At 45.6% G+C, this 19,378-nt stretch overlaps 1 protein-coding gene and 1 long non-coding RNA gene across 7 annotated transcripts in view; one reads left to right on the top strand and one right to left on the bottom strand.

Annotated features, from left to right (window-relative positions):
• Positions 1–19,378, top strand: part of AUTS2 (activator of transcription and developmental regulator AUTS2) — a 763,900-nt gene that overhangs the window by 5,473 nt on the left and 739,049 nt on the right. The gene's annotated exons all lie outside the window — the stretch shown is intronic.
• On the bottom strand, positions 10,830–16,122 carry LOC311421511. Its single transcript, XR_014684895.1, has 3 exons — positions 15,697–16,122; positions 12,880–13,638; positions 10,830–12,014 (listed from the first exon to the last, which is right to left on the bottom strand). It is a non-coding gene; the product is annotated as an uncharacterized lncRNA (long non-coding RNA).

The raw sequence follows: 19,378 nt of genomic DNA, 5'->3' as shown, positions 1-19,378 counted from the left end.
GAGGCTGGGCACCCCCAGCTCCCCCCGATTCATGTAGCTGTTGAAGAGCTGTTATCATCTCTTCGCGCACATAATGACTGAGGATTGTGATCCTTGCATAAATACTCTTTTAAACTCCTGAAGGTAACAATGTAATGAAGGTGGGGATTTTTGCCTTTCCCATGGGTGGTAGTAGGAGGCACAATGGCCTTGAGTTAAAGAAGGAAGAGTTTAAACTATAAGGACAAGTTCTTTAGATAGATGTGATTCAAGTAGTCTCCACTGGCCCCGCTCTTTAAGCTCAACATTAATGGGAATTATACCACGTATCAATAGGACAAAAGACACCCTTATCCTTTTTTATCTTGGCATCTTTTTTTTTTTCTCCTCCGCTATTTGGGTGAGAAAGTAAGCCCTTTCTCATTAAATATCTGGGGCCTCTGCTGGGATGAGGGAGTGTAAAGAAACAGATTTATAAAATAAGGGTAAAGGATCAGGAACTTGGAAGGAAAATGATCACTAGGGAAAGGCCAAAAAATCAGCAGAAAGACATCAAGGGGCTGAGTAATTGAAAGATTGAGTTACAATGCTGAGATCAATAGAGAAATACCAGGGACTGGATGGGAACACAACTGGAGGGAGATGTTCCTGGGAGCTGCAGGTGGGGTCTGCTCTGTGCCCTGGTGGGAGCCCTGCCCGTGCTGCTGGGGAACGCTCAGCCCCTGCCTAAGCGTTGTTAAACCTGGTAACTCTTCAGCTGAGAGAGAGAGGCAGGATTCCTCGCTCAATGAAATGCCCCCCCTTTCTCCCCATCTGTTAGTTTTTTTTTTTGTTTTTTTTTTTTTTAATGTTTCTGGCAATTTGAGTGGAAGACCCTTCCGTATTACACCGGGGGTCTGACCTGCAGCCTTGTAATTATCTGCAGCTAAATTAGAAGTTTAATCTTTGTTCTGAGCAACAATAAGTTGAGTCAGATAGGTTTTAAAAATAGCCTAAGCTCAAGTTTAGTGAAGTCTCAAATGCAATTAATAAAAGGGTAACGGAGTTAGGAGGTTGTGGGCTGAAACGTGGCGATGTTTAACTCTGAGCTTTCCTCTACTCGAACTGCAGCCTTCTGCAAGGGAAACTGCTTGCGCTGCTTCTCTATGTTCATGTATATCATCCGTACGATTTATCAGCTCAGTATCTGTATTCTCGCTGGGGTTTGGCTTGGTGTGTGCCACAAATTACCAGCTGCATGCATTTCTTGTGTAGTTGGTTTGTTGTCGTTTTGACGTGGTGCCAAGCCATGGTGAAGACCACTTCAGAACATCACAGTCCTCTAAATTCCTTTGTTGTAAAATGGATATTATGAAAATCTACTTTGTAAGTAATGAGAAATGGCTAGTGCAGGTAGGGATTTGTTTTGCTGTAACAGCAGAACGTGCAGTGGCAATTTGTCAGATCCCCAGCTCAGCTCCGCTGTACTGTTTGCCTTTAAATAGTGTGTTACCTTAATATCTTGAGATTTTTCTCCTTGTATCTTGGCAACACTGCTGCTGAAGTTCACACACTCGTGTGCTGGAGAGGGAAGGCTTTAACCAAAAGGGTAAATCTTTAGTCTGGTAAACGTAATAAGGAGGAGTTTTGGTTCTGCCTTACTGTCTGCAGGAGTGGCGGCGTGAAAGTCTGCAGAAGAAGTGGGTTATTCCCCGGCACCAAGCGTATTTCTCTCTTTGTGGCTTTTTGCCTGTCAGGTGTAATTTGATCACGTTGCTTGACATTCACTCCTTGTGGATTTACTTGGGTTTTGTTCGGTGTGCTGCTTGGTCCTCCTGATTTTAAGATCTCCCGAGATGAAGATGTGGTAGGGGTGCAGAGGTGTGTTAATATCCGCTGTGTCCAAGTGCCCGGTTGTCTGGACTTCAGGCTCTGTAATACCGCTTGGTGCACTGATGTGATTGATATCCCAAGTCCAAGTGGGAATAGTTACCCCACAGCTATGCAGGAGATCAGCTTAGTGTTCTCTGCAGAAATGATCGCCCATTAATCTGTTGTGCACGTTTGCCAGCTTTTCAGAGTTAGAAGTTGCTTTTCCTCTAAAACCAGTGCTTTTATAAATTGCATCTTTTTGTGCTTTTGTTTGGTAGCAAAGGGGGAATTATAGGTTTGGAAATAAAAACACCAGCAATCTGTTTTCTCCATCCATAAGCCCAGGCTTGCCCTTTACTGGATGAGCTCATGACAATGAGCAGACTTCTCCAGCCTTCGAGGTGTGTGCTGTGCTGGGCATCCTCTGGACAGAGCCATCTGGGGCAGGTGTGGGGGTGCTGCAAGAGGACGGTGCACGCTGCAGTCAGAGAAGGAAATAGAGGTAGGCACTAGAAAATTTGGGCTTAGATTAGCTGTAGGGTGGCTGAAGTTCTGGAGGGGTTTTCCTTGTGTGGCACCATAGGTGTAGATGAGGTGTATTTCTCTTTCAGATGTGTTTTGCACTCCCATGCAATTGTATGATGGACAGACCAAGAACTGAATTCCTGAAGGTCTTTTGAGAAGTTGTGCTCCGTAACGAGCTATGAGAGGGATGACTTTTTAAGAGGATGGCTGGTAACAGGTAACCAAGTTTGCAGATTGCTCTGAAGTGCCCTACTGCTGCTGCTAACTCACCCTCCTGGCACGCGAAAGGCATTTCTCATTACTTTGCCCATGAAACGGAACCAAGGAGACAGAACTGGTTAGCGTCAACCTTTCCTGGACCGCACACAGGTTGCTCTTGGCATGGGCAGACCTCTCAATGTGAGGATCGGCTTTGGTGATGCCTCTTCTCACGGGTATGGTGGGAGTGGAGGAGAGGCAGCAGGATAAACCAGCTCTTTGATATAAAATGTGTTTGGAGCATCCTTCCAGGGTCCTCCAGATGCTGGCATCTGGTCCCCAGCTTCCCCAGGACATGGGCAGGAGCTGGGAGGTGCTGCTGTGGCGAGAGCTGGATAACATGCTCTCTCCAGCTTGCTCCAGAGCTGGCCAGATGTGCTGAATGGCCAGGCACAGCACAAAACCCATTGGAGAAGGGTTGGGGCAGAGAAAGTAGCTTTGACCTCAGAGGAGGCCCTGTGGTAAGAAGGCAGAGGAAGAAGTGCTGCTGGTGGGGACAATTTATGTCGCAACTCTGCTAGCGTTGTGGGTTTTAATGCACATCAAGGGCACTTTGACCTTTGAATGGAATCTTCTGGTGTGAAATTGTGTCTTTTCTCCTTTCTTTTCTTCCCTTAAAAAAAAATTCAAAATAAATACTGAAAATCAAAACCATCTGTTTTGAGGGGACAAAATTGCCTCTCTTTATTTTATGTGATTTGGATATTACTGAACGATTAAAAGTCCTAGTAATTCCTACTGGCTGGCTATTGTGCTTATAGGCAGTGACTCTTCCAGCATTAGTCACTTTAACTATGGAAAAAAATAATAAAAATGCAATTAATGTGGCTCAACAGCTGAGTCGGCTGGACTTTAAAAAAAAAAAAAAAAGTAAATTTTAATGAGTTCTGGGATCAGAAAGATACATCTGGTGGATGGATTTGCCAAGTTTTCAACCTCAGAATGTGTGTTGAAAAACTCAGTGAATTATGTAACTACAAAAGTGGATCTTTGCATGTTTATAAGACCTCAGTGCAATCTCCTTATATTTGCCTAATGACAAACAGACATTCTCGCGGAGAGGCAGCCCAGAAGGACACACATATGCTGGAAGGGCTCTGTAAGCTGATAGCGTTTGTATCAGAATGCAGCTACCAGCAAGGGAATTTTAGTGCATCCATTAAATGAAGAAATAAATAAAAATTAAATCTTGGTCTTGGATGAAAGAAAATAAAAGGAAGGGAAGGGGGAGGGGAGAAGGCGGGAGGCAAGGAAGCACCGAAACTTTAAATGTACGTGATGTGTGGGCTACGATATTGTGCCTCCACTGCTGAACCAGAAAATTTATAACAACTGTTTGTCATGTGTATGTATTTATAGCCATTCACATAATGAAGAAGTTTCATGAGGTTGTAATAACATATCAAGATGGATGTAATTAAAACAGAAGCAAATTGACACCTCTAGATTAAAGGCAAACTCTAAACTAATACACCTGTACGCTGTCACTTATGTATTAGTTGTCTGGGGCAGTCTGCCAGATATGCAAATAAAAAGACATTGGCACATTTCCTTGGATGTGTGGTTATGAAAAACCCAACTATTTAATCTCTTACCTAGCCCTTTTCAGGTTTGTAGCAACAGCAGAAATCCTTTATTTGGTGTCACTGATGCCTTGTGATTGGAGGGGGTAAAAAGTTTTGGAGAAGTGGGGATAGGAGCAAGAAATACAGCGCAGGTGATGGACGTGGAGAAGTGTTCTTTAAATGGGAGCCTTGCCTGAGAAAAGAGGTGTCAGCTGGGCTGTTTCAGATCTGTCCTAACTCTCTCTCAACTCGAGAGGAGTAAAGAGTCCTTCATGTTGACTTAGTGTTTGAGTTCAGGTAAATGCTTTTGAAAATTGCGCTGTAGCAACAGATGTTGGTCCTCGTACTGCAGGTGATTGAGGTTGCCAGTAAGAAATGCCTCTAAAATGTATGTATTTCAGATATATTGGAACAATTCAAATCTGATGTAAATCGTAAGTGAGTCTATGAAATGGCTGTAAAGTATCTTAGCAATTTGATATAATAGTATTTTTTCAACTTGTTTCAATTTGCAGAAACCTAGTATTTGCCAGTGGAGCTGTGGACACCTGTGTGCTGAATTTAAGCCGGCAGTTGACACATTTACTCTCTGAATCAACTTTCTTGGAGTTCTTAGAGTTAGTTGGCAAAATGCTGATATAAAATAGTGTGTTGTTATGGAGCAGGAGGGGAATGACCTCCCTTGTTGGTTGCAGGCAGGTGAAGGGAAGTACCGGGCTTTCCTCCGAGTATCTTGCATCCAGATAACCCGCGTTCCTTGAAAAGCCCCAGGGATGGAAATGGGTCCTCACACGTCTTGTGTGTAACCCATGTGGCTGCCAAACTGGGTTTTCTGTTACACAGATGGTGCCAGCACCTGAGATAGCTGTTTGAAAGACCTCACCTTCTGTGGGTTTGCTGGCATCTCCTTCGTGAGCGGCTGTCCCAGAGCCCCGCTTCCCTCTGCTGCTTCCAGCGTCCTCCTCTGAAGCTTGCAGACCCTTGGGCTGCAAACATAAATCAAACAGCTTTGTTAGGAGATGTATATGACCAATTCTTGAGAGCTTAGTGATGCCCAGAACTCAGCTGGGCTTTGAAATGCGGCTTGAAGCTATTTGCCCCATTGGTGCTGAAGTGGAGACGTGGCCATGGGCTTTGTGGGGCATCGTGGTCCCAGTGGGCTGCTGCCCTGCCAGGGCTGGGATCTGTGCTGCTGCAGAGGTGACTGCACCATGTGGGCATTCTCAGGGAGCTGCCTGCATAAAAGCTCCAGTGCTTTGTTACACTTCTTCTGAATTATAAAGGCTCCTTTTTAATACATCTGGACACTAAAGATCAATCGTGCTAGGTACGAGGCTTCAAAGTGGTTTGAAATGGTAGGATTTTTGTCTTCAATGCTTCAACAACTTTTCTTCCACCTTTAATCTTTCATGAGCAGAAGCTTCAAAAGATAATTAGTAAAACATGCTTTTATCTGCATTTATCTCAAAACATGATTAATTTTTTAACTGCAATTACAGCAATCATTTCAAGTTTCCTCTATATTAATGAGTAAAGGATTTTTTTAATTTTTTATTTTGAAAGAGAGAGCCTAAATAGGACTGTATTGGCTGGGTTGAAAGGTACGTTTATGAGTGTGCTTTTTGTTTTCATTGCTAGGGATTGAATTTCCGGTTCCAGGAAGTAATATTTCACATGGATTAAAGTCTTTGAAATGCTCTTGCCCAGCTTCCCTGGATCATTTTGAGGAGCTGACAATAATAAGAACTGGATCAGGCTCTTGCTGGACCTGGCTGCCCAGCCACGCATGCCCCGTGTCGCCGAACCTTTTTGCACTGTGCCGTGCACGCGTGACCGGTGGGATATCCTCTACCTGCCGCTCTTGGCATTGAAACGTAAGAAATACGATGCGGGTGGTTTGTTGCTAATGAGTTGGCAATGAAGTTGTAAATTTTCACCTTTACAATTTCTGTCTGTTATAGGCAGCTTAAGGCATTTTTTATTACTATTTCACTTCTGCGAGAAAGATGTTCATGCCTGTGCCTTTCTTTATTGCTGGTGGCTGTGTAGGACAGTGTCCTGCCTGCAGGGCTCCATGGGATGTAGGACCCCCTCCTGGCTGTTGGTCCTATGCGTGGTTTACCCTGGTGCCCCTAGAAAACAGTGCTGCTGGCACAGAGGTATCCCGGAGCAGGTATCCAGGGCTTCAATCAATTCAAAACTTTTTCCACTAAGCTGCTGCTTTTGTGTAACTGTGTCCCATGAAGGGTGCTCATCAGCCCTGCATGCAGAGGAGGGAGCTGTGTGGCTGGAGTGGGCTGTTGGTGGCTCCGTGCCTCCGAAGGACTCAGCCCCGGGGCTGCTTGGAGTGGTGCTGGGCTCTGGGTACCACTCAGGGGCTGGTGCTTGCTCAGCAGATGGAGCAGGCACTTGGAGCTGCTGCTATAGGAAGCGTAATGACCTGATTTTTTAGTTTTTGATTTATCCACCCCTTCAGTTAGGCCCTAGTCTGGGGTGTCAGAGGTGTCTTGGAGTGAGCCTGCACAGCCTTGGTTCACATCTGAGTTTAGCTTCTAAACTGGGAGTTACCCTGCTCTGCAGTCTCTGGGGAGGTGGATGGGATGATGACCCCAGCAGTGAATTGGGCAGCTGCATAGGAAAGCATGCAAGTGTATAATCAGATTTCTGATAAAACCAGGTCTCAAAGTCTCTTGAATGGGTAGCTTTGCTGTGAATAGCCTCGTGAGGTCTGCTGTGGCTGCTCTCTTTGTTTGGTACTCTGACAAAAATTGCTCTGGTATCCTTGTTGGCATATTTTTACATCTGTTATCCATATTTTGGATTTGTTCTGGCTGCGGTCTTATTTTGTTTTGCAAAATCTACCTGGGTTTGGGACGGAGATATATGTTTACTAAGGCAGATTTGGAAATTGCATTGTTGAAATACAGCCCATATGGGCTATTGTAAAATGGTTACTGCAGCATATAATTGCCTTCACAATGATGTGCTTTGTCATTTCACTTCCATCTTCAAAGAGGCTCTCCTGTAGTCTGCTGACAGCAATGGTGGTATTAGAAAACATATGGATTTGTAAAGGCATTAAACTGTCTTTAGTTCAAGGATTAGATTACAGCGTTAGAGTATGGGTCACCACGTTTTCATGTGGATAGGCTGCACTCGGCTCTGTCAGGGTGTGCTGTAGGTTAGGGAAGGGTTTGTTTGTTTATTGGAAATACCTGGCACGATGTCCCCCTGAGCGCAGGGGGAAGGAGGCATCTCTTGTGCTGCTGCACGCTGTCCATTCCTCTGTCTGTCTGTCCCACATGGATGGCTGAGCTCGGTCTGGGCTGGCCAGCCTTGGAAGACGTCTCAGAGGGAGGGCAATGCCAACTGCAATGTGGAAAAATGCACAGAATAGAGGGACCACAGTGCTGACTTTTGAAACTTTGGAGTTTTGTCAGTCCTCTGTGCTGGGCTGCTACTCAGCATGTTTTGAGCATTTGTTTGCATTATGTTTGCGTATAAAGGATGCATTTAAGCTGTACAGCTCCCCACGTTTTGGAGCACAGGGCAAACCTTCGTCTTTTGCTGCATCTCCACCCACACGGTCCTAAGGGTGGATTTGCCAGTGCAGGTTTGAGGTCTGCTGTGCCCTTTTTCGGGCTGGAGCTGTGCTCCTGCTCCTCCTTTACACCCTCACAAGGGGAGAGCTGGAAGTGGTAACAGGCAATGAAGACCGTTCTCTTTCAGTTTTGTCTCTTCTCTCTAAAACTTGCTGCCTGCTCAGGTTTGTGCTCTGCCCAGCTGGAACATGGGAGCTGCACTTGTGCTGCTGTCACCGGCTGCAGCCCCGTGGGGTTTGGCTCACGCAGGTCCATCCCAAGCTATGCCTCCAACTGCTCTTGTCCTTCAGACACTGTCTCTAATCAAGAGTGCTGTTCCCTAGGAGGTACAGGCTTGTCCCTGGGTAACCACAGCCCACTTCCATGACCTTGCTTGGAGCCCTGTGTACGCTCGTGGGGAGGTGCCGTGTCTGGTGTCTTGATTTCATTTGGGTGTCTTGACAGAACGCAGTAGGTCTATGGGGACAGTGCTGATGTGTGAGCTGCTATTTAGCGTGAAGTCAATCGCGTGCTTAAGTGTTGCTTTGGGCTGGAGTGTTAATTTTGCTGCAGCTGAGTTTTTCTGTCTGCAAAATGGGTTTAATAATGCTCTCTCTCTTTGGAGATTTCTCCGCTACTTAATTAGCAATTGCAGGTTGCTCAAGTAGTAAGTGAGGAACATAAAATATCTGCATAATTTAACTGTAAGGCCTTGAAATGCCAGTGTTTATATATATGCAGCAGTGGCCTGGCTACAATGCTTATTTAAGGAACTGAGGGTACCTGTGTAATCATCAGCCACCTTTTAAACTAAATGTAATTCTGCCTTAAAATTGCCGATTACAATCATTTCATTAAGCAAATCCGATGTGAAGGGTAACCCAGTGAAATTCTGATGATTGCTTAATTTTTCTTTATACTGTTATGATTATTAATGATGTAAAAGTTAGTGTTGCTTGGTTATGGCTTGTTTCGGATTTAAATCACTTCTAATGCTATCTGTCCCAGCTGCGGTGTATATCAAGGCTAGCTTATGGTAATATGTTTTCTTAAATCCATTGCAGAATAAGGAAGAAAGTCTTGTTCTAGCTATGAGAAATGTTAAAGGATGTATTACTAACTCTGGCAGCTGTGATGGTGATAAACAAATTAGGCCTGTCATTAATGCCAGGGTCTGCTGGTGTAGTATGTCATGAAACTGGGATATCTCTCTTACTAACTGGCCTATAAAAATATAAATAAATGCAGGGTTTTTTAGTCCTTGCGTAAGAAATTTAAGAGCAAAGCTGCATTGTGATAAGGTTTGTGTAAGCTGACGCTGAGGTCTGTGCGTTGCATGTGGTGTGTTTTCACAGCAAAGGGCACAGAAATGAACTGAGGAGAAAGTTAGTGTGGGGAGAGGCTCCCCAGGAGCTGCAGCTGGTGCAGTCAGGGCTTTAGTTAAGGACAGTATGTGTGTGCAGATGCTTAAATCAATCCCTCCTTAAGACAGTACTTGAAGGTGTGGTTAAAAATCATAGCACAGTGGACTTAGAATGAGTGTATGCTTAGGTGCAGTCAGGAGCAGGATGCTATCAGCTATATCCAGAAACACTCTCTTAATGCAAGGCCTCCCAATGGTGCCTTTTTAGAAAATGAACGTGTTTTGAGGGTCAGCCTGGGGGAATGGCTTGGGGTTTTTGGCGTGTAGCTTTGCTTGGGGACAGGGGTGCCACCGCCTTGCGCTATGCAGGCACCTCCCGTCCTGCTGCACACTGCTGCCTCCAGCACCAGCTAAACAGGTGGCAGGATGGGAAGTGCCGCGCTTGGAATGGAGTTCGCTCTGCACAATAGCTCACCAGAGGCCTGTTTTGTTACAGAACATTGATTAAATAAATATTCCTATGCATACAAAAGAGGAGAAATCTGTTAGAGCTCTCTGCAGTTATTTTTCCATTAATGGCGAGGAGCTCTCTCTAATTTTCCTGCCCCTTTCAATCTGTTTGCCTGTCTTCCTCCCTTCCCATCACCATGAATGCCTTCAAGAGCCTGAGTAACGTACACACCGCCGAGGTTTCCTCTCGTGCAGATCTGCTGCCGCATTTGCTCCAGCACAATGTGCGCTAGCAGATCCCGCTAGCCAGTACAGGGCATAATTGGCTGCTGTGTGTGAGTGGTTCTGATTAACTTGGTATTTCATGTTCAATATCAGGATTCCTTGTGCTAACTGACAGTCATTTCATTATTTTATATAGCAGCAGTCAAAAATACAATTTTGCAATGTCGGCATCTTGCATAATGTTGACAATTGGGGCAGAATATTTGATGTCTGAAGAATGTCTTTTTTCTGGTGTTTCTGTGACCCCTGATCTTTTCAAACCTTTGAGGCAAAAGTTGCTGCTCTGTGATCTGTGCTGTGAGCAAGGGAGCATGTTTTTGGGGAAAGAACCTCTGGTTCAGACACCCTGGCGGCCAAAGACAGTCTGCTGCAAGAAGCAGGTCGAATTCAGTATGAAGTGGTGGCAACTGGGAATAAATGTAGGGTAAAAAAAAAAAACAACAAAAAAACCCAGCATACTCAAGGGGGAAAAATAGCTTTAGTTTTTAAGTTCAGCAAATATTTGTCTCAAGAAAGAAATGTTGATTGAACAAATGTCTGGCTGCAATAGAAGTATGAGAAAATGCTGTGGCATTACTTTGGCTCTATGCAGATGTGGCCAAGATCAAAATCCACTCCAAAGAAAGTAACTTGAATTAGGTTTTTGTTTTTCAAGCAATAATCTTTCTTCCTTGGACAAAACAGAAGTCATCGTTGTTGTTTTTCTTGGAAAAATTTAGAGCTGTTATTCTAGAGATGTAAATTACATCATGTATTTTTTTCATATTTAAAGACCACAAATGAATCCACCTTCTGTTATGAGTTTGCTCTAAAATTCTTGCCCTATTGGCTAGATATGGGAGCGGGTTGTGGAGGTGCCCCCTGGGTAGGACTGGTCCTCTGCACACTCCGGCGAGGAAGACACCTTGTCCTCTTTCCTAAGCAGTGATGCGATTGCTGTGCTTGAAATAAAGCCATGCCAGCATGCTCCACTCTCCCGCTGCTCTGCATCGCTGAGGGTTAGAGAGGACTGTATCTACAAGTCCGAAGCAGCAGCCCAAAGTTTTTATCTTGTATTGATTACTGTGGGCAATTAGTTGGAAGCGACACAAACCAGAGTTTAATTCTAATTTTACATACCACCAACAAGCCAGCTGTTCTCTGTATTCTTCCATGATAATGCAATGCAATTATTTTTTTGTCTTTCAAGATGCGATTTTATGTTGATGTGTTTTCCCACTAACCCTTTGGCATTGAGTGCTTAGAGCAAATTCATTTTTTTTTCCCCCGTAACACAAGAAAACCTCAAGTCCAGTGGCCAATGGGCTGTGCTAGAGACAGCTGAGGAGGAATGTGAAGTGATGTGCAAAGAGGAAGGGCCCTGTTTGAATTTGAAAGCCACTGGGATGTGTGGAGTGATTAATGGTATTGTTGCTTTTTAGCTTCATCAAAAGGCCTCAGTGTAAGGGTTTCTAAGGAATGCTGATAGTCACAAGAACCTATCAAAGGGTACGGAAAATATGAAATGAGCAAGCAGGAATGGGAGTTAATTACTGAACAGTGATTACTCTGATATAACCAATTATTGGATCATTAAATGTTTATTACCTTTTTTTATGCTTCTTTCCCCCATAAGTGCAGTTTTGTCCTCACAGTATTAAAAAAGGGGTGGGTCTAATGCATGAAAAGCCTTTTCAAAGCCTGGAAGGTATGAAAAGAGCATCTCATCCTAGCACCTGACAGGCTGTCCTGCTCGTCCTGCTTCCCGTTGCTCTGCATATTTGGGGTGAAGTGCTGTGAACCCTCTTTAAAGGCCAGATGATCTCATTTCTAGGAAGGAGTTAGCGATCGGAGCAGCAGGAGAGCATCTCCGTGGGACATAGCAGCAGGTCCTCTGCTCTTCAGGCAGTGACGAAGCTTGGTTTGTGCCTTGTGCTCCAATACGAGGTGGATGTGGTGTGTTTGCCCATCTCCCAGCAGCTTTTCCTTGGGCCCTATCGTCTTCCTAAGGCCCTCTGTTTCCTGGAGCTGGAGTGACAAGTCTTCATTTTGTTTGGGCTTGGAGCACCCCTTCCTTCTCCATTCCCTGAGGAAGGAGTTTCCATTGCAGGGCCGAAGGGCAGCTATGTGGAAGCGAGATGTAAACCATGCCCAGGTCTTCCATTGGATGTCTGCAAACTGCAAAATAGCATCTTTTCAGGCTGACTGCAGTTACTTTGAATGGCATTTGAGGGTTTAAAATGTTAAAGCAATTTTTAAAAATATAGCTATTTGTGACTTTCATAGATGATCCTTAAACGTTGAGTTGTTTAAGCTTTGTATCTCAGGGGAGGAAGGGTCAGGGTAAAAATGTTCCTTCCCTGGCATCGCTGTGTTTCCCTGAGGCTGTGTGCATGTACCGGAGTGGGGCTGCCTCTACCCCTTGCCTCTGTGTCTTTGGGGGCTGGTGGAGTGGCCCCAGGGACAGCACTCAGTCCTGGTGGACCACAAGCCTCTGTGAGTGGATTTTATACCTGTACTGTGGGCAGAGGGTGTGTGGCCCTTGTGAGACCTGGCTATTTACACCAGGTCACTTATTTCTGTGGTGGTCGGGGTGTCTTGGCCCCAGCTGATGCCGTCGCCACCTCTCAGTGACTGCGGCAGGGCGCTCTCGAATACCATGGGCCTGTGCGTGTGGTGAAGTTCTTGTGAAGCAGGTATTTCCATGCCCTTATTTGTGAGTTTAGCGTGATCAGTGTTCTTATGAACTTTTTTCCTAACACGACCCAACCAGCCAAATCTACTTCTTGACCTTCCCTCCCGAATACGGTTTTCAGTTTTCACCTCAGAGGCCTGAGGGTGAAAACTGATGGGGGACTTGCTGGGAGCACACAGCAGGAAAAGTAAGGTGCTGTATGTGGCTTTGTGTTATTACTGCTGTGGAAAAGGAGGAAATGCTATTGAACCATGCTCCTGGGAATCCAGATTATTGTCTTCACTGCAGTGCTGTGTGTCAAATCTGTTGTGTGGTGCTTGGGACTTTGCCCTCTTTGGAGGTACTCACTCCTCATCAGCTGATGGATGGGCTTTTCCCTTAAATTCTTTGAAGGAGAACTTTATTCTGGAGTCTTTTCTATATTTTTATTTCTCCATTTATTTATTTATTTATTTTTTAGAAGACAGACCATGTTTACTTTGTGAAGCAAACATTAAGCGGGTCAGCTCTGTGCTGCGCACGAAGATGACTCCATCCCTGCAGCGCACGTCTGCAGTCAGGGCCTGTCAGAGATGCTTAAAAGATGGGTCACTGGCGGCAGCTCGGGTTCCCACACCGGCCAAACACCATCGCTCTGAATATCCAGCAGTGATACAGCAGCAAATTGCAGCCATAAAAAAACTCCTTTATTCTGCTTTATGTCGTGCTGGGGATGCAGGCTGGTTCGTGGGGCTCGGTGTCCCAGATACTCCAGCCCTGCGAGTGAGAGGTGCAGGACCCTTGGTGCTGCTGCTTGCAGGCATGTCTGCAATTATCCCTGTTTGACAGCCTCCATGTAAAATAGTCATAATAATAATAATGAAATGTCCCTCAGGACTCCCTCTTAATAACTGAACACAGAACAGCAGTTGTAAACTGTCTCTGTAATGTCACAGAGGAGAGGACAAGGCTTGGCATCCCGGGCCTCGCCTCCTCGAGAGGTGCGGTGTGGTAGCAAGGTGTGGGAGACGAGCCAGCCCCCTGGACTGCTGCAAATGCTGGATTTCAGTGAAAGGCCGGCTAGGAGCAAGGTCAAAGCAAGCCCAATAAGCGTAGCAAACAGCAAAGCTGCAAGGCAAAGATAGAGGTTAATGCGAGGGCTACTGGCATTAGTGCAGCATGTGGTCAGCTTGCTGCGAGCAGGTTCTGAACCGGGAGATAATGAGGAGGGTTTACTCTAATTCTATTATAATGTATAATTAACTAGCATAATTGATAGCAATTTTCCCTGCGTGTCTGTGTGTGTACATAGTCTCATTTTCGACTTTTGTGCAGTTCTACCATGTGCCTTCCACTGATGCAAACCGTCCGGTGGCTCCCCCAAGCCTGGCTGAGCCCACGGATATGGAAGGGGAACAAAGTTTTCCAGAGCCTCTGAAATAAGGCATGTCACGTATTACCTAGGTGGTACCCTGGGTTAGGTAGAACCACTGATAAAGCAAGCAGCGTGCTGTGTTGAGAACCAAAGATGGAGTTGAGGTTTGCAGAGAGCGAGGGATGGGTCAGCTCTGTTTCTCCCTGGTTTGTCTGCATCTTCTATTTATGCCTGGTGCTCTGTCAAGCAGAGAGCTTGAACTGAATTTTGCCTCTGCGATCATCTTTTGCACAGGATAAAGTTAATGCTTTGGGGCTACACAGAGACATAAACATGGCTGTGTTTCAGGTCCACTGGGGATTTTCGTTTTCATGGTGCACAGAGTAGGCAAACCACTGCTGGTTCCTCTGGCCTTGCTCTGCAGGACAGAGAGCAAATAAGCAAAATCTTCCCTTGCCTGAAATCAACTCAAAGCCCCAGGCTGCAATACTCCGCAGATGTGAAGTTTGGCTTTTGTTTTATTTAGACAGGTAGGGAAACCCCTGCTGTGGTATTGAGTGTGGATGCTGTACAATGACCTGACCTACCAGGTGTAAAATCAGGCAATATTCCAAGTGGTGGCTGTTGCTGATGTTGTACCTGCTGCTAGATCCTTGATGCTATGTGAAAACATCAAGATGGCAACCTTAGATTTAAGAAAAGATAAAAATCTGGCCCTTGTGGTACAGCAGTATGCCTAGAGTCTTGAATTATAAAGTTACAGAATCTGTATGACAAGTGAAAATATTGAACGATTTGTCTTGGTGGTTGCTTTGCTTGTCCACTCACTTGATTTTGCAGGGTAAGGTTGAGGGCATTAGTATTTACTTAATTTTTCCTTCCTTATCTGGCAATACAGTTTTCCACTGTAAATGCAAATAACTGACTTCCCCATTCTTAATCCCTCAGGATGGGAAACCAAAAGGCCATGCTCTTGTTTGAGAGTTAGGATTTAGCCTTCCAGCTCCCTTAAATGTTAGCAGGAAATGTGGCTAAAGGCTCCCAAATACTGGACTGAGACTCTTCCCTTGAGGTTTTGGTTTATTTGGAAATTCAATTTGTATTTTTTCTTTTTAATTTCAAAGGTTATGCAACACTCTAAGCCTCAGATTTTAGGTCACTCTGCCTTTTACAGCCAGATCCACCTCATCAGTGAGAAGGCTCCCAGAGGACTGCAAAAGACTCAGGCTTAGTGTTATCCACAAAAAATGTGTATAATAGGTGTATAATGCAACCTCTCTTAGCTTGACAAGTGCAGTGTGAACAGTGTTATGGGACAATTGCATGCACTTAGTACTTTTTTGCAAAATATTGCCAATTGCCATGGGCTGAATGATACCAGGGTCTTATAAATAAATACCTGTCAGTACTTGTGACGGAGCCAAGGAAAGTCAGGTGGAGAAATCAGTGAGATTGGCTTTCATGCAGAGTTTCAGCATCTGAGGCACTGCTAAATCTAGCAAAGGATTAATACCAAAATAATCCTGCTTGTCCAGGAAACCCGTGACAACATGAAGGTTTGAGATCAGTGTGATATGCTTTAGAATGAGTGCAATAATGCATTCAGAAATCACCAGAGATAGAAACCAATTGCTATTCATCCTACATCACATCTGAGCTTTCCTACAGTTTGTTTCCTGCTCCAGTGATAGCAGACAGCCCCTTCCACTTGAAGCCCAGCATCATTTCAGTGGCGGCTTTCACCAGAACCCATAAAAATTCATCCAAAGCCAGTGAAAATCCCTCTATTGCTCAAAATCAATTCCTCTTACCATTTGAAGAGTCTCATCCCAGACTTCAGGTGGTCTGTACTGTTCTCTGGTGCTGTTAGCATTCTGGCTGCAGAAGTTGTGTTAGAATGGGAGGAAAAGCAGAGTAGCAAGTGGGAGGATACAGGTGGTGCTGTGCATGTATATTTTTCCTTGAAAGTAAACATCCAGATCTCACTAATCAGTGGCCATTGAACGTCCATGCTGGAAAATCTCATCTGTAATTCTGCTGCTTGTTTCCTGTGTCTTTCAGCTGTCTCGTGGTGTTTTGCGTTGGGATGGGTGTTCTGAGCTGTGCCACCCAAACCACTGGAATACAGCACACAGCTCAGCACGGAGCTGCTGCAGCTTCTGCTCTGGCTGTGTTCAGGGCTGTGCTCGGGCTGCGTTCAGGGCTGCCAGAGCCGATCCTGATGCCTGCACCCAACCTCTCCTATCACACTCCACTGCTGGCCTTGAAGCTGAGCTGTGTGGGACTTGTGTTTTCTAAGCATTCTGTAAGGTGCTGAGCAGAAAGGAATGCATGGGGGCAGCCTTTTCTTTCTTCAAAACCCATTTGTCCACTTGACAGGTGCAGAGGTGAGGTGATCCACGTCCCCAGTAAGGCTGTGCCTACAGGTCAGGATTGTTGGGATTTTGGGTAAACACGTCTGCAGTTTTGGGTAAGCCTTGTCTGCAGCTGCCCACACCTGGTACGTTTGCAAAAATAAACCAGAGCAGGCAGGGTTCCTCACGATTCCCTGGCTTCAGGCAGGTCCCTGGGAACCAAGGGTGTCTCAAGGCCTTAGGGCATTGCCTCCTGCCCTGGTGGGAGTGGTGGAGGTGTGGGGCTGGCCCCACACTTGGTGGTGACGGCACCTGCTGTGGTGAAAGATGCAGGCAGCCTCAGCTGCTTCTCCACCGGGGGAGAGCTTGCTTTCCCAAAAACACTTGTATTTTTTAAGCCATTTATTTTCTGTTGCACTGAGTCATTAAACATTCCTGCTTGTGTTTTGTTGGTTTTACCCTCTGTAGGAGCTGAGGGAATTTATTCAGTGTCTCATTCCGGTAATGGAGGGGGCTGAGGAGGTGCTTGACTGCCTGACTCGGCAGGCGGAGGCACGGATGTTGCTGTGTGTGACATCTTTCTAGTGAAGTGGGATGTCAAGATCTGAGATCCTTTTCCACTTAGTGTACAAGAGCATTAGAACAAAAGGAAACAAAAAGCAGCCCTGCACCAAAAAAGAAACCAAACCCAAACCCCTCTGGCTAAAGGTGCATTTTTAATGCCGAGAGCAATTTCAGACAGAAATTGCATGAGATGCTTTACCTGAGTGTTAGTGGATGTGCTGGGGTCAGAGGAATTACGCTGGTTTACACCAGCCAGGCATGCGACCCTCCTGTTTTTATTCCATTCCATCTGTGTTCACAGCAGATGGTGATTATTATGTTTGCTCAGATCAATGAATATTAAAAAAAAAAAAAAAAAAAAAGAAAAAAGAGAAAGCAAGACAAAATAAAATGCCCTTCAACTCAGTAGAGTCACCCGAGGTTCAGTTGTAGCCCCCGGGTTTTCATTTGGACAATGTTAAGTTATAGCAACTTAAATGGAATTTTTATGAGCAATTGTTTTGCCGTGAAGCAGGCTCTCCCAGGGCAGCGGCCCAGGCAGATATCTGCCCGTCGGACAGGCTGACTGCCCTGTCCAGCCAGCCCTGCTCTTGTGGGGTGTGCTGATGGGGTAGGATGCTTGCCTGACCAGGGGCATATCTCTCCCTCACCCTGATTTCCTGGGAGAGTCACTTGTTCACAAAACAATGTCTTAGAAGTGTGTGGAATTTAGAAGTGCATATCAAGAAATTATTTGCGACGCAATCAGAGCTGGTCTGCTGGAGCCTTTCCTCCTGACTCATTCAGTCCTGGGCTTTTCTGTGTTTGCTTTGGTTGCTGGTTTTGCCCCAGCAGAGTCTCCCTGGGCATGAGGACACGTGGATCCTCAGCACCGAGACATCCCCAGGGCAGTGGGGTGAGGAGTGGCCCTGTGTATGTGCTTACTGCCCAGCAAAGGATCGCAGCAGGGAGGGGAGGCTGTCTGGAGGCTTAGAATTGAAGAGACTGAAGGAATAATAACAAACAGATCACTTTTATATGCACTAGAAAAAAAAACATGCATTGCTGTCTGGGCTCTTAGCTGAGATTTTGCAGGGTTTCCCTGGCTTGCAACACAGCCCCCAGACCAGGGAGTGCGGGAGGAGGCTGCTGTGCCCGTGGGCAGAGGAGGTCTGTGTAGGGGGACCGGAGCTGCGTGGCAAGGAGGGGCAGCAGTGCTGTGGGAACACCACCCAAAGCAGTGGGACATCAGGTGTTTCCACGCCTGGCTTGTTTGCAGCCAGCTCAGGTAGCATCTCCCTGTTGGTTTTTTTTTTTTTGCTGTTTTATTTATTTATGGTGTTATTTCTTTCAGAAGTCTTTGTTCAAGCCTGATTGCAGTGGCCTGTTCAGACAGCAGAACAATTTAAGGTTGTCTTTGGCAGAGGCTGAAGGCTGTCTCCTGCTATGGGTGGCCTGCTTTGTCCTTTCCTGGCACAAAAGATGAATATTCTTGGGATTTTGGTACAAAGGAGCAGAAAGGAAACAAGAAGTGTTGGGAGATGGAGTGTGGGGTGAGACCAGCCATTCCTGACACATCCAGTAGTTTTTTTCCTCTGCCATCCGATCTGATCGCTGGACATTCTGTAACCTTGTCTTAACACGTGCAAGATGTGACCAAAGCAAATGCTTGTGCAGATCAGAAAGCAGAAAGTCCCTGTTCTGTTGACAGTGTCTGTTAGCTATTTAATATTTTGAAAGTATATTTATAAGTGCACCTGAATCAGTGTGTGTGCAGCCGCCGAGATGATGGCGTGCAGTCTGTCGATGGGTGCAGTCTGCGTGCTCATCTTCATGTGCTGGTGGGACAGTCCTTGCCTCAGCTAGCCAGGCCTGCTCCTGGGCTTTAGGGCTGGTTTAAAAATGTCCAGCTTGGAGCCATGGGAATCCCACAGGGCTGGGTGTAGGGGAGGAACAGAAACAGCCGCATGTTTACCAACCCCTGCCTTTCTGTTTGGAGAAACAAGTCTAGATTCTTGAGCCACGTGAGGAATCGCTCGTGTTTGTTCCCTGCGTTCTCAGCGACTATTGAAAGTGGTGTTCTGCTCACAGCAGCACGTTTTTAATGGGGACTAGCTTTTACTTTCGTATTTTTGGAAATTACTGGAATCAGCTGTCCTTCTGGGGAAGCTGTTGCATCCTACTGAAATAGAACATCGTGCCTTCAGGGGTGCGTGGTATTTCATAATACATCCCTATATTGTGCATTAAATGATAAAGCACTGTAATAAAATATGCCCGGAGAGTTCTTATCTATTTTATGCCCTGTAACATTTTTCTATTTGCATGAAGCATTAAGGTCTACTAAGAAAAAGAATGGGGTGGATCAGAAAGCGGGAGGATGGGCTTGTGGGGATGGGATTTTTCTACTGGGAGGAGCACAGCTGAGAAGGAGGCTGTTGAAAGATGAATCTTGTACAAAGTCAGCATTTCAGGAGCCTGTCTTTTACTTTCAGGGGGCAATGGTTGTGTGAACCTTGCACGGTTCTATTCATAGGTTAAGAGCTGTAAGAGGCTTGTGCTTCTAGAGGCCCAAGTTCAGGTACGGTCATTTCAT

The sequence above is a fragment of the Aythya ferina genome (genome assembly GCF_964211825.1).
Source record: "Aythya ferina genome assembly, chromosome: 19".
NCBI classification, from domain to species: Eukaryota; Metazoa; Chordata; class Aves; order Anseriformes; family Anatidae; genus Aythya; species Aythya ferina.
This window is presented reverse-complemented; position numbering and strand designations above follow the sequence as displayed.